Source organism: Rhinopithecus roxellana, chromosome 12, assembly GCF_007565055.1.
Source record: "Rhinopithecus roxellana isolate Shanxi Qingling chromosome 12, ASM756505v1, whole genome shotgun sequence".
NCBI classification, from domain to species: domain Eukaryota; kingdom Metazoa; phylum Chordata; class Mammalia; order Primates; family Cercopithecidae; genus Rhinopithecus; species Rhinopithecus roxellana.
Window position 1 is genome coordinate 22,319,350 of NC_044560.1, and position 8,889 is coordinate 22,328,238.

The window sequence follows — 8,889 nt, forward strand, 5'->3', positions numbered from 1 at the left end:
GTCTGTGATGCTCTCTTTTCGGAGCTGTGACCTCTTGGTTTTCATTTTACGATTTCCAGGGAAGGGGGTGCTTTGCAAGAGGCTGCCGAGTTTGAATTGTCAGGCTGCCCAGTCCTGCTTCGACGAAGCCGACAGACGTGGAAAGCCTTTGGTCTGCGGATTTTACAAGTAAGGACAGTTTCCTTGTGATTTTTTTCCTTCATTTTAAAATAAAACTATGCAAAATACTCAGGGTACTTTTTTTAAAAAAAAAAAAAGCGAACCCGCAATCTCTAAATGAGATTCTCATTTCCAGAAGAGGGAAATAGGTATTGCCACTGATTTTTCTCATTTGCTGGTCTTGTTCTGAAGCCCTGACGACAGCGGGGTGTGCAGGGGTGCAGATTTTGAGTGGGTCCTGCTCGTTCTCAGTTATGTCTCTGCCAAGTGCCAGCTTGGTGATGTGGGCGCCTCGGAGAACTTCCTGTGCAGTTCCATCGTCTGCAAACCGCAGATTATATGGGTGACATTACTGGCCACTGACTGGAGTCTGGGTGGCCCCTGGTTGCTGGCACCTTGTTGGGTTGGCATCTGTTGGTGAGTAAGGCAGCGTGGCCTTTGCCGCATGGAGCTTACCATCTGGAGAGGAAGACAGATGAGAAATGAGGAAATAGATAGGTCATTGCGGCAGGGCCTGGTGTTTGAAGTGCTCTTGGTGGAGCGTTGATTGCTTCCTGCCCTGGCTCCTGCCCGGGGCACAATGGCTGTCGTGAGCATCAGTTTACCTGCTTTCATGAGGGCTTTGAGGGACGTGGCCCAGAAGGGACTCTGGTGTCAAATTTGGCTTCAGGAGCTCGGCTGGCTGAGGTGACGTCTGCACCCGTGCCCACGCGTCGCAGGGAGAATGGGCTTCGGGGAATGGGCTTGCCCGCCTCGTTTCCCAGCTCCTCTCCTAGGCGCTTTGATCCGGCGTTCCAGTTCTTGCACAAGCAAGTTTGTGTTGGCCACAAACACAAACAAAACAAAACCAACACAACAAAAGTTGTGTTGGCCCCTGGGGAGGATCCACGGGATCACCGCCATCAGCAACCTGTTCCCAGCAGCCTCTCCGGCTTCCCTAAAGAGGGCAGGTGGGCATCCGCGTTGTTGGGGGAATGCATGGCGTTGTGGCAGCTGTGTCCATGTCACGTGGTTCCCTGTGATCCAGAAACCTCCGGTGCTTCTCGCCAGTAGCTTCCCTCAAGACCAGAAGCCAGAGCTCACCCTCCCTTCTGTCCAGGTGGGATTTTCTACAACACTGCTGTGCACGACGTGGATGCCACATGCATGTTGCTGGGGGAGGCCACTCCGGACACTGTGTTTTCTCTGGGACATGCCTTCTGCCCAGGTAAGAGTGGGCTTCACTGTTGCAACGTGCTCCTGTGGCACCGAGACTGGCTGAAATGTAGCACAGGCTGGGGCCCCTGTTCAGAATTCCTCCCTGACTCTCAGCTCTGGGGAGTAGATAAAGTAACACGGAGCACATGTAAAAAAGATGACTAAATGGTCACGTCACTGAACCCCTCAGGCATTTCCCGAGGTTGAAAGGCATCATGCAGGAAGTATTTCATATTTGATGAACTTTGAGAGTCACTGTTTTAGTAACCACTTCTCCAGCCCCTGCGATGTGACAGGCCCCCTATAGTTTCTAAGGTTGCGAAGGTGAATAAACAGCCAGTCTGGAAGCACAGCAGACGGGGATGCACACAGGTTAGGGGATCATCAGTGAGCTCCAGGTGAAGGCGGGGCTGGGGGTGCTGGTTCTCAGGTCGTGGCCTGGCAGCAGAAGCTCAGGGTGGGTCCTGAGGGCTGCTGCAGAGGACAGGTTATCTGTTGTTTTATGACACACCACACACACATCATGGTTTGAAACAACAGCCACTGGGTAGTTAGGATTTTGCAGCTTGAACTGGGCTTGGCTGGAGTCCCTCTTTTGGTCTGCCCAGTGGTCACTCATGTGACTACAGCCAGGTGGTCAGCGGCCTGCCTGGAACAGCCCCACCAGGGTCACAGGGCCGGGCCCCGCTGTCACCTGGGTTCTCTTCTGAGTCACCCCCATGCCTCCTCGGGTCCCCACAGCAGCATGGCCACACATTCGATGGCCTCAGGGCACCAAAGCGGAAACACTCAGACGTCCTGAGGCTTGGACCAGGACTGATGTGGCGCCCCTGACACCACCCTTTGTGTACTCGGGCAAGTCCAGGCCCAGCTGGTGCCAGCGCTGACTCCTCTCAGCACCCGCTTCACTCTGTCTCGTCAGCACCCCCTTTTGGCACCACCTCCCCCATCCGCCCAGAGTTCACCCACCCACCCTGCTCCACTGGCCACCGCCCCGATCCCAGCCATGTCCTCATCCTGGCTGTGGCCATCTGCCTGCAATCTCTTCTCCGTAAGACCTCAGTTGGACCAGGTGCCTGCCTGCTCTGAGCGCTCCAGAACACAGGTGGAGGCCATGGTCTCCACCGACCCCCGCGGGCCTGTCACCAGTCGAGGGTCTTGACTGCACATTGTCCAGGTTCTTGGTGTTTTGAACAAAGAATTGGACAAAACACCCAGCAAAGCAAAGAAAGGATGAAGCAACGAAAGAACAAAAGCAGGTATTTATTGAAAATGAAGCACACTCCACAGTGTGGGAGTGGCCCGAGCAGCAGCTCTAGGGCCTGGATGCAGAATCTTCTGGGACCCAAATACCCGCTAGAAGTTTCCCACTGGCCACTTCATGCTCACCTCATGTCAATGAAGTGGTTGCAGAAAGCAACCAGTCAGAGGCTAGGGCGAAGTTACAAAGTTATCCTTGTTTGCAAACTAGAGCTCAGCCTGCAGTCAGTCTGACTGGTGTGGACCGGGCGCGACCATTCAGAGGCTGAACTGAAGTCACAAAGTCGCAAACGAAGACCTGACCCGCAGTCAGTCTGATTTGTTGCAGACAGCCAGTTTCCCATCTGCCAGGCAGAAAAGGTGAGGGGGTTTGCAAAGGCAGTAGCCTCTGGTCCTTTTGTTACTTAGGAGTGTAAAGTCAGGGCTTTCCCTTCAATATAGTTCAAGGTAGTTGTTGGGAAACAGCCTTAGGTTCCCTGCCTCCAGACCCTCATCTCCTGCCTCAGGCCTACAGGTACCACCCCCCGCAACCCCACTGTCCTCTTGTCCACTTCTCGCTCTTCCTCAGAAGGCCAGACGAGTACCTGTCTGGGGCCTGCTCCCCAGGTGGGGACATGGGGACTGGCTCTGCTAGGCTCATGGCGGTACCCCCAGGGTCCAGAAGGTGCCCGGGCCCAGGACTGCCGGTGCTGCGGAAGCTTAGCAAACACAGAACTGGACCGCTTGCTGGGCAGCGTCCCCATGCCTCTCAGGGACCCATTTTGGAACAATTTAGAGTTAATTTTCTATTAAGGACAAGTTTCTGTGAAACTGCTTGGCTATGCCTTTCGTCCACTGCTTCAGTTAAAGCAGTGAGTTCAGGCCGGATGTGGTGGTAATCCTAGCGCTGTAATCCTAGCACTTTGGGAGGCCGAGGCTGCGGGATCACTTGACGTCAGGAGTTCGAAACCAGCCTGGCCAATATGGTGAAACCCCGTCTCTACTGAAAATACAAAAAAATCAGCTGGGTGTGATAGTGGACGCCTGTAATCCCAGCTACTTGGGAGGCTAAGGCAGGAGAATTGCTTGAACCCGGGAGGCAGAGGTTGCAGTGAGCCACGACCGTGCCACTGTACTCCAGCCTGGGCGACAGGACAAAACTCTCAAAAAACCAAACAAAGCAGTTTATAATTTGGCTAAATTAACTTTTGTATCATCTAAAGTTTTCTTCTGCTTAGATATGGCTGCCTTAAAAGATGCAGATACTGTTATGATCAGCATGAAGTTTCCCTGTGGGGCTGTGGTCAGCGTGGACGTCAGCCAGCACCGTACAGACCTGTGACTAGAGATTGGAGGTGACCCCCTGCCCTTTTCCACCCCTCGCCAGTCCACTGTGAAAAGCTGGGTTCATTCTCTGGGTTAGATAGAGGTCGTCAGCCGGGTCGATTATGCGGGTTAGATAGGGGTCGTCACCCGGCCACCCTCAGTTGGGTTGATTGTGTGGGTTAGATAGAGGTCGTCACCCAGCCACCCTCAGTTGGGTTGATTGTGCAGGTTAGATGGGGTCATCACCCGGCCACCCTCAGTTGGGTTGATTGTGCGGGTTAGATAGGGGTCGTCACCCGGCCACCCTCAGTTGGGTTGATTGTGTGGGTTAGATAGAGGTCGTCACCCAGCCACCCTCAGTTGGGTTGATTGTGCAGGTTAGATGGGGTCATCACCCGGCCACCCTCAGTTGGGTTGATTGTGCGGGTTAGATAGGGGTCGTCACCTGGCTACCCTCAGCTGGGTTGATTGTGCGGGTTAGATAGAGGTTGTCACCCGGCCACCCTCAGCTGGGTTGATTGTGCGGGTTAGATAGAGGTCATCAGCCAGGTTGATCCTGCTGGTTAAATAGAGGTCATCACCTGGCCATCCCCAGTCAGAGCATATGCAGCACACCTTGTGCATAGTCAGTGCTCAGTAAATATTTGTTTTAATTTTCTGCTGAGAGTCACGTCTTCCAGGTTTTGAAGAGCGTTCGCTCCCTGGCCTCTGGGCCTCAGGAGCTGTTTTGTGACGGTGGCTTTCCTTTACATTGGCTGTTGCTCTACAGAAGCCTGTGCTTCCTTGGCCGTTACACAGAAAGCCGGTGTTGGTCACAGTGTGCCATGGGAAGTGATAATGATGGTCCTGGAAGGCCTGCGTCATGTGTCACCTGCCCGCCCCACCCCCACCAGCAAAAGCCCTGGTGGTGTTCAGTCATCCCCTTCCCCTCCCCACTTCCCGTGCTCGGCCTGGTTCACTCCTGTCTTGCAATGGCTCCCAGGTGCGTGGGTCCCAAGGCGCGCTGCAGATGGAGAATCAGAATCCCTTGGGCATCACCGGGCAGGGCACGTCCCTGTCCCTCGGCTCCCAGACCCAGACTAGCCGCTACCAGGACTTGTATCGAGAGCTCTTCAGACACTTTGTCAGAACCCTTAAAGGTGGGTGACATTCTGAGGAGGAACCTGGGATGTCCCGATGCTCAATGGGTACATGCCTTCCAGGCTGCAGTCAGTGCAGATGATATGCCAATTTCAGGTGGAAAATTGCATTCCAGATGCTGGGTTCAGATTTGAAATTGTCTATCTCAGTGATCATTTGCGTTGCTTGTACTTGAGGAAGATTCTGAGAGATGCTCCTTTGGGGTTCTGTGCATGTACCATGTTGCCTGACATGTCCTAAGAAATCTTGAACTCCGAGGTTTATAAAATGATGACTACTTCTGAACTCCTGCGATCTAGTGGATATCACGTGTCCTGGAAGATAGGACACCTTCTACCCTCTGTCAGTCTTGGGGGTGACTGGGAACCAGGGAGGTGGAACAGAATTCCGGAACCTGGGTCGGGCTTGTCCAAGAGGGGCGGGTGGGTCTCTCTGGGACCACTGTCCCACCCCGAGGCCAGTGGCCTCTTCACATGTCCCAACAAAAATACTGTCTGGCTCCGATGTGTTGGGTTTTATCCTGAATCTGTGCAAATGTGCAGGGAAGGAACCTCCTGAAATCGCCAAAGAGCAGTTCCCCAGGGCCTTCCGGGCGGCCGCGGCGCAGTCGTGGTGGAGCCGGTCAGCTGTGGACCTGCCCTGCGACTCAGCAGAGGCCTCTGTGGTGAAGACAGAAGCTCTGTGAACCAACTCGAAGCTGGAGCCAAGATCTTGCCCAATATCCAGTTGCCTGTTTTTCTTCTCACTGTTACTGAGAGAGGGAGACAGAACCTTCTGGCGATCTTGTCCTCACTGGAGACTCAGAACGGGAAGCATTGGGAAACCATGTATGTTTCATTTCTGGTGTGACCAGACTTTTCAGGATGTGACTTCAGACCAAGGACACAAGTTGGGCTTGCTTAGCTGTTTTGTGTTGCGCGCCGGCCGCAGAGATGCTCTTCCGGTCAGAGTTCCCTTGGCAGGGCCTCGGAGGCCCCTGGTTGGCTGTCTCGGGAAGAGGGCAGGTCAGGGATTGGACAGTGTAAATTGACCCAGAAACCTGCGGTTTCAGCTTTTCTGTGGCAAACAGGGCCGAGGGCTGGCGAAGCTGTTAAGACTAAATGTCACATGCATGAGGCAGACTGCAGGCCTCCTTAGGCCTTTTTTGGGGTAATTACACCAGTATTTAAAAACATTTTTTGTTTGTTTGTTTTGAGACGGAGTCTCGCCCTGTCACCCAGTCTGGAGTGCAGTGGTGCAATCTCGGCTGACTGCAACCTCCGCCTCCCGGGTTCAAGTGATTCTTCTGCCTCAGCCTTCTGAGTAGCTGGGATTACAGGCACGCGCCACCACGCCCGGCTAATTTTTGTATTTTTAGCAGAGACGGGGTTTCACCATGTTGGCCAGGCTGGTCTCGAACTACTGACCTCATGGTCCACCTGCCACGGCTTCCCAAAGTGCTGGGATTACGGGCGTGAGCCACCATGCTCGGTCTAAAAAACAATTTTCTTGAAGAATCTGATTTTGTGCATAGTAATGACACAGCACCATTCCAGAGAAATAGGAAGTATATGTGTGTGGTATGAGAAATCCATATTCTGTTCTTGTCGCCTGAATCTAGGCTTCCTCTTCGGATGTGAGCGCAGGAATGAACGGCGGCTGTTTTCTGCCCAAAGAGGTGGAGACCTTTTAGAAACAGGCCTTTTCCTTTCCGTTTTGCAGCCAGGTGGTGGAAACCTTCCTTCGAAGGGTAGTGCCTTGGGGAGCAGCAGAGCTGTTCCGAGTCCAGCTTAGCTTTCCAAAATTCTGTGTGGAACCTACTGGAGATGTTTTTATATATTTGAAAATAATGGCTTGTGTTTCTCATGCTATACTTAAAAAAAATAACCTTTTAAACAAAGATATTCAAACTCACCCTTGTGCTAAAAGCGCTCACATTTCTGTGTCCATTCCTGAAAGGGCGTTTTAGAGTCCCCGTTTCTACGTCCTACATGGCACCCTCTTGCCGAGGGAACATCCCGAATCCCTCCACTTCCTGTCTAGTTTGAGGCCTCAGCACTTTGGTGATCCAGAGTTCTGTGGCTGTGAGGGGGTGGGCCCACCGCCGCCCAGCCCTCCTTGGTGGATGTGGGGACAGGTAGGAGCCTAGGGAAGGGGGTAAGCACTAGCCAGGAAGGTGGGGCCAAGGCCAGGCATGGTGCGTCACCTGCACCTCACCTCACCTCACCTGCGCCTCACCTCACCTGCGCCTCACCTCACCTGCGCCTCACCTCACCTGCACCTCACCTGTGGGGGAACTCAGCGGAGCTTCCTAGCAGCATCTCTCCTCTTGCCTTGGTCCTTTCTGTCTTTGTTTAAGGCCAATTTCTAAAAAGACTGAGGCCTCCTTCGAGGTTGAAGAGATTTCTAGAGCCTTATTTTTGCTGTGACAGGACCCTAGTCACTGTTCACAAGTCTGAAACCAAGAAACCTGGGAACCAAGAGAACTGAAACGAAGCCCTCTGGTCTCAGCCTGGCCTGAGCCAGCACGAGGCTCTCTGCTGCCTTTTGTTTCCTTAGGTTTTGCTGAGAAACGAGAGTGCGTTCTGTGTGGGTGTCTGTGACACCTGGAGACCCTGCTTGGCCTAGCTCAAGTCCAGAAAGCCTGGGCTCCACAGGGCTTGGATGAGGGCTCATGGGCCTGCACTTTAGGAGGCCTGAGAGGCCCGGTCAGTCCCATGAGGCTACTCGGCTTGGCCCATAGGTCCTCCGAGGCACAGGGCAGAGGGACACCCCAGGGACCCATCAGACTCACGACACAGAGAAACTCTGGTGGGCTGCCAGGGCCGGCCGCAGAGGCCACAGGCTTCCCGCCTGTGAGGAGCCGCCCTGTTTGTCTGAGCCCCTCGGAGATGGAGGTTTAGTCATGAGAACCAGTCATTGGAACGTACACTTTATTATGTTACAAAAACAAAAATCCCCACCGAAACACAGCTAAAAAAATAACACATTTTCCCAAGATTACATGAACAAAAACAGTTGTTACGTCATTGGAGGGCGTCCGTTAATACTGCTCGGAGAAGCACCAGCCCACACAGACACACGGATGGGGTCGCGTGTCCACCCTAAAGCATTAAAGTGCTTTAACTGGTAACAGAGGAGTGGATGTTTGTGCTTTGGAGACACTGACTGTTCCGAGTGACAGGTGTCTCTGTGCCAGGATACTGTGAGTCAGGCCCCTGGGTACAGCAAGGGCTTCCCAGCAGCCCAGGCCTGGTGGGAACACTGGGGGAATGGGGGAGAGTCGCTGTTTCTGACCAGAGTGACTCGGACAGACGTGAGCTGACCTGCCTGGTGAGCTCCTTCTGCCTGGCCTCTCTGAGCAGACTCAGGACCACTGCCCGTCCCCCTCGGCTCCAGGAGTGCCAGCAGCCTCCCTCCTACCCCTGCACTGCTGGGAAAACCATCTGTCTTCAAGATTTATTTGTTGATTTGTTTGGTTGTATAAAAAACATCGCTTAAAGGATTCTTGTTCCTGGGAATTTGCACTTTCTCCTAACCACAGCAAAGTCTCGACTCTATTTACTTTGACAACTGCTTCTCCAGCGCAAGGAGGCTGTGCGGGCTTGCTGTACAGGTGCGGCTGGGGCCATCTGGCTGCTCCGTGTTCTGACCGGCTTCCTTGGACGTCTGGCTGGGGTTCCAGTGACAGCTGCCTCTGGGCCTGTCCCTGCTCTGTGCCACCCGCCCCACCCCAGCAGCACACTACAGGGGCTCTTAGGACAGCCTCACTGGACTCAGGGTGGACAGGGAACATGCCTAAGAAACAAATCAACAACCCCCTGGAACTGAAGCGCATCCGTGCCGGGC

At 53.8% G+C, this 8,889-nt stretch overlaps 1 long non-coding RNA gene across 1 annotated transcript; it reads left to right on the forward strand.

The window, feature by feature from the left end:
• Positions 1–3,706: 3,706 nt before the first annotated feature.
• On the forward strand, positions 3,707–6,970 carry LOC104661240. Its single transcript, XR_004060311.1, has 2 exons — positions 3,707–5,060; positions 5,604–6,970. It is a non-coding gene; the product is annotated as an uncharacterized LOC104661240 (long non-coding RNA).
• The last annotated feature ends 1,919 nt before the right edge of the window (positions 6,971–8,889 follow it).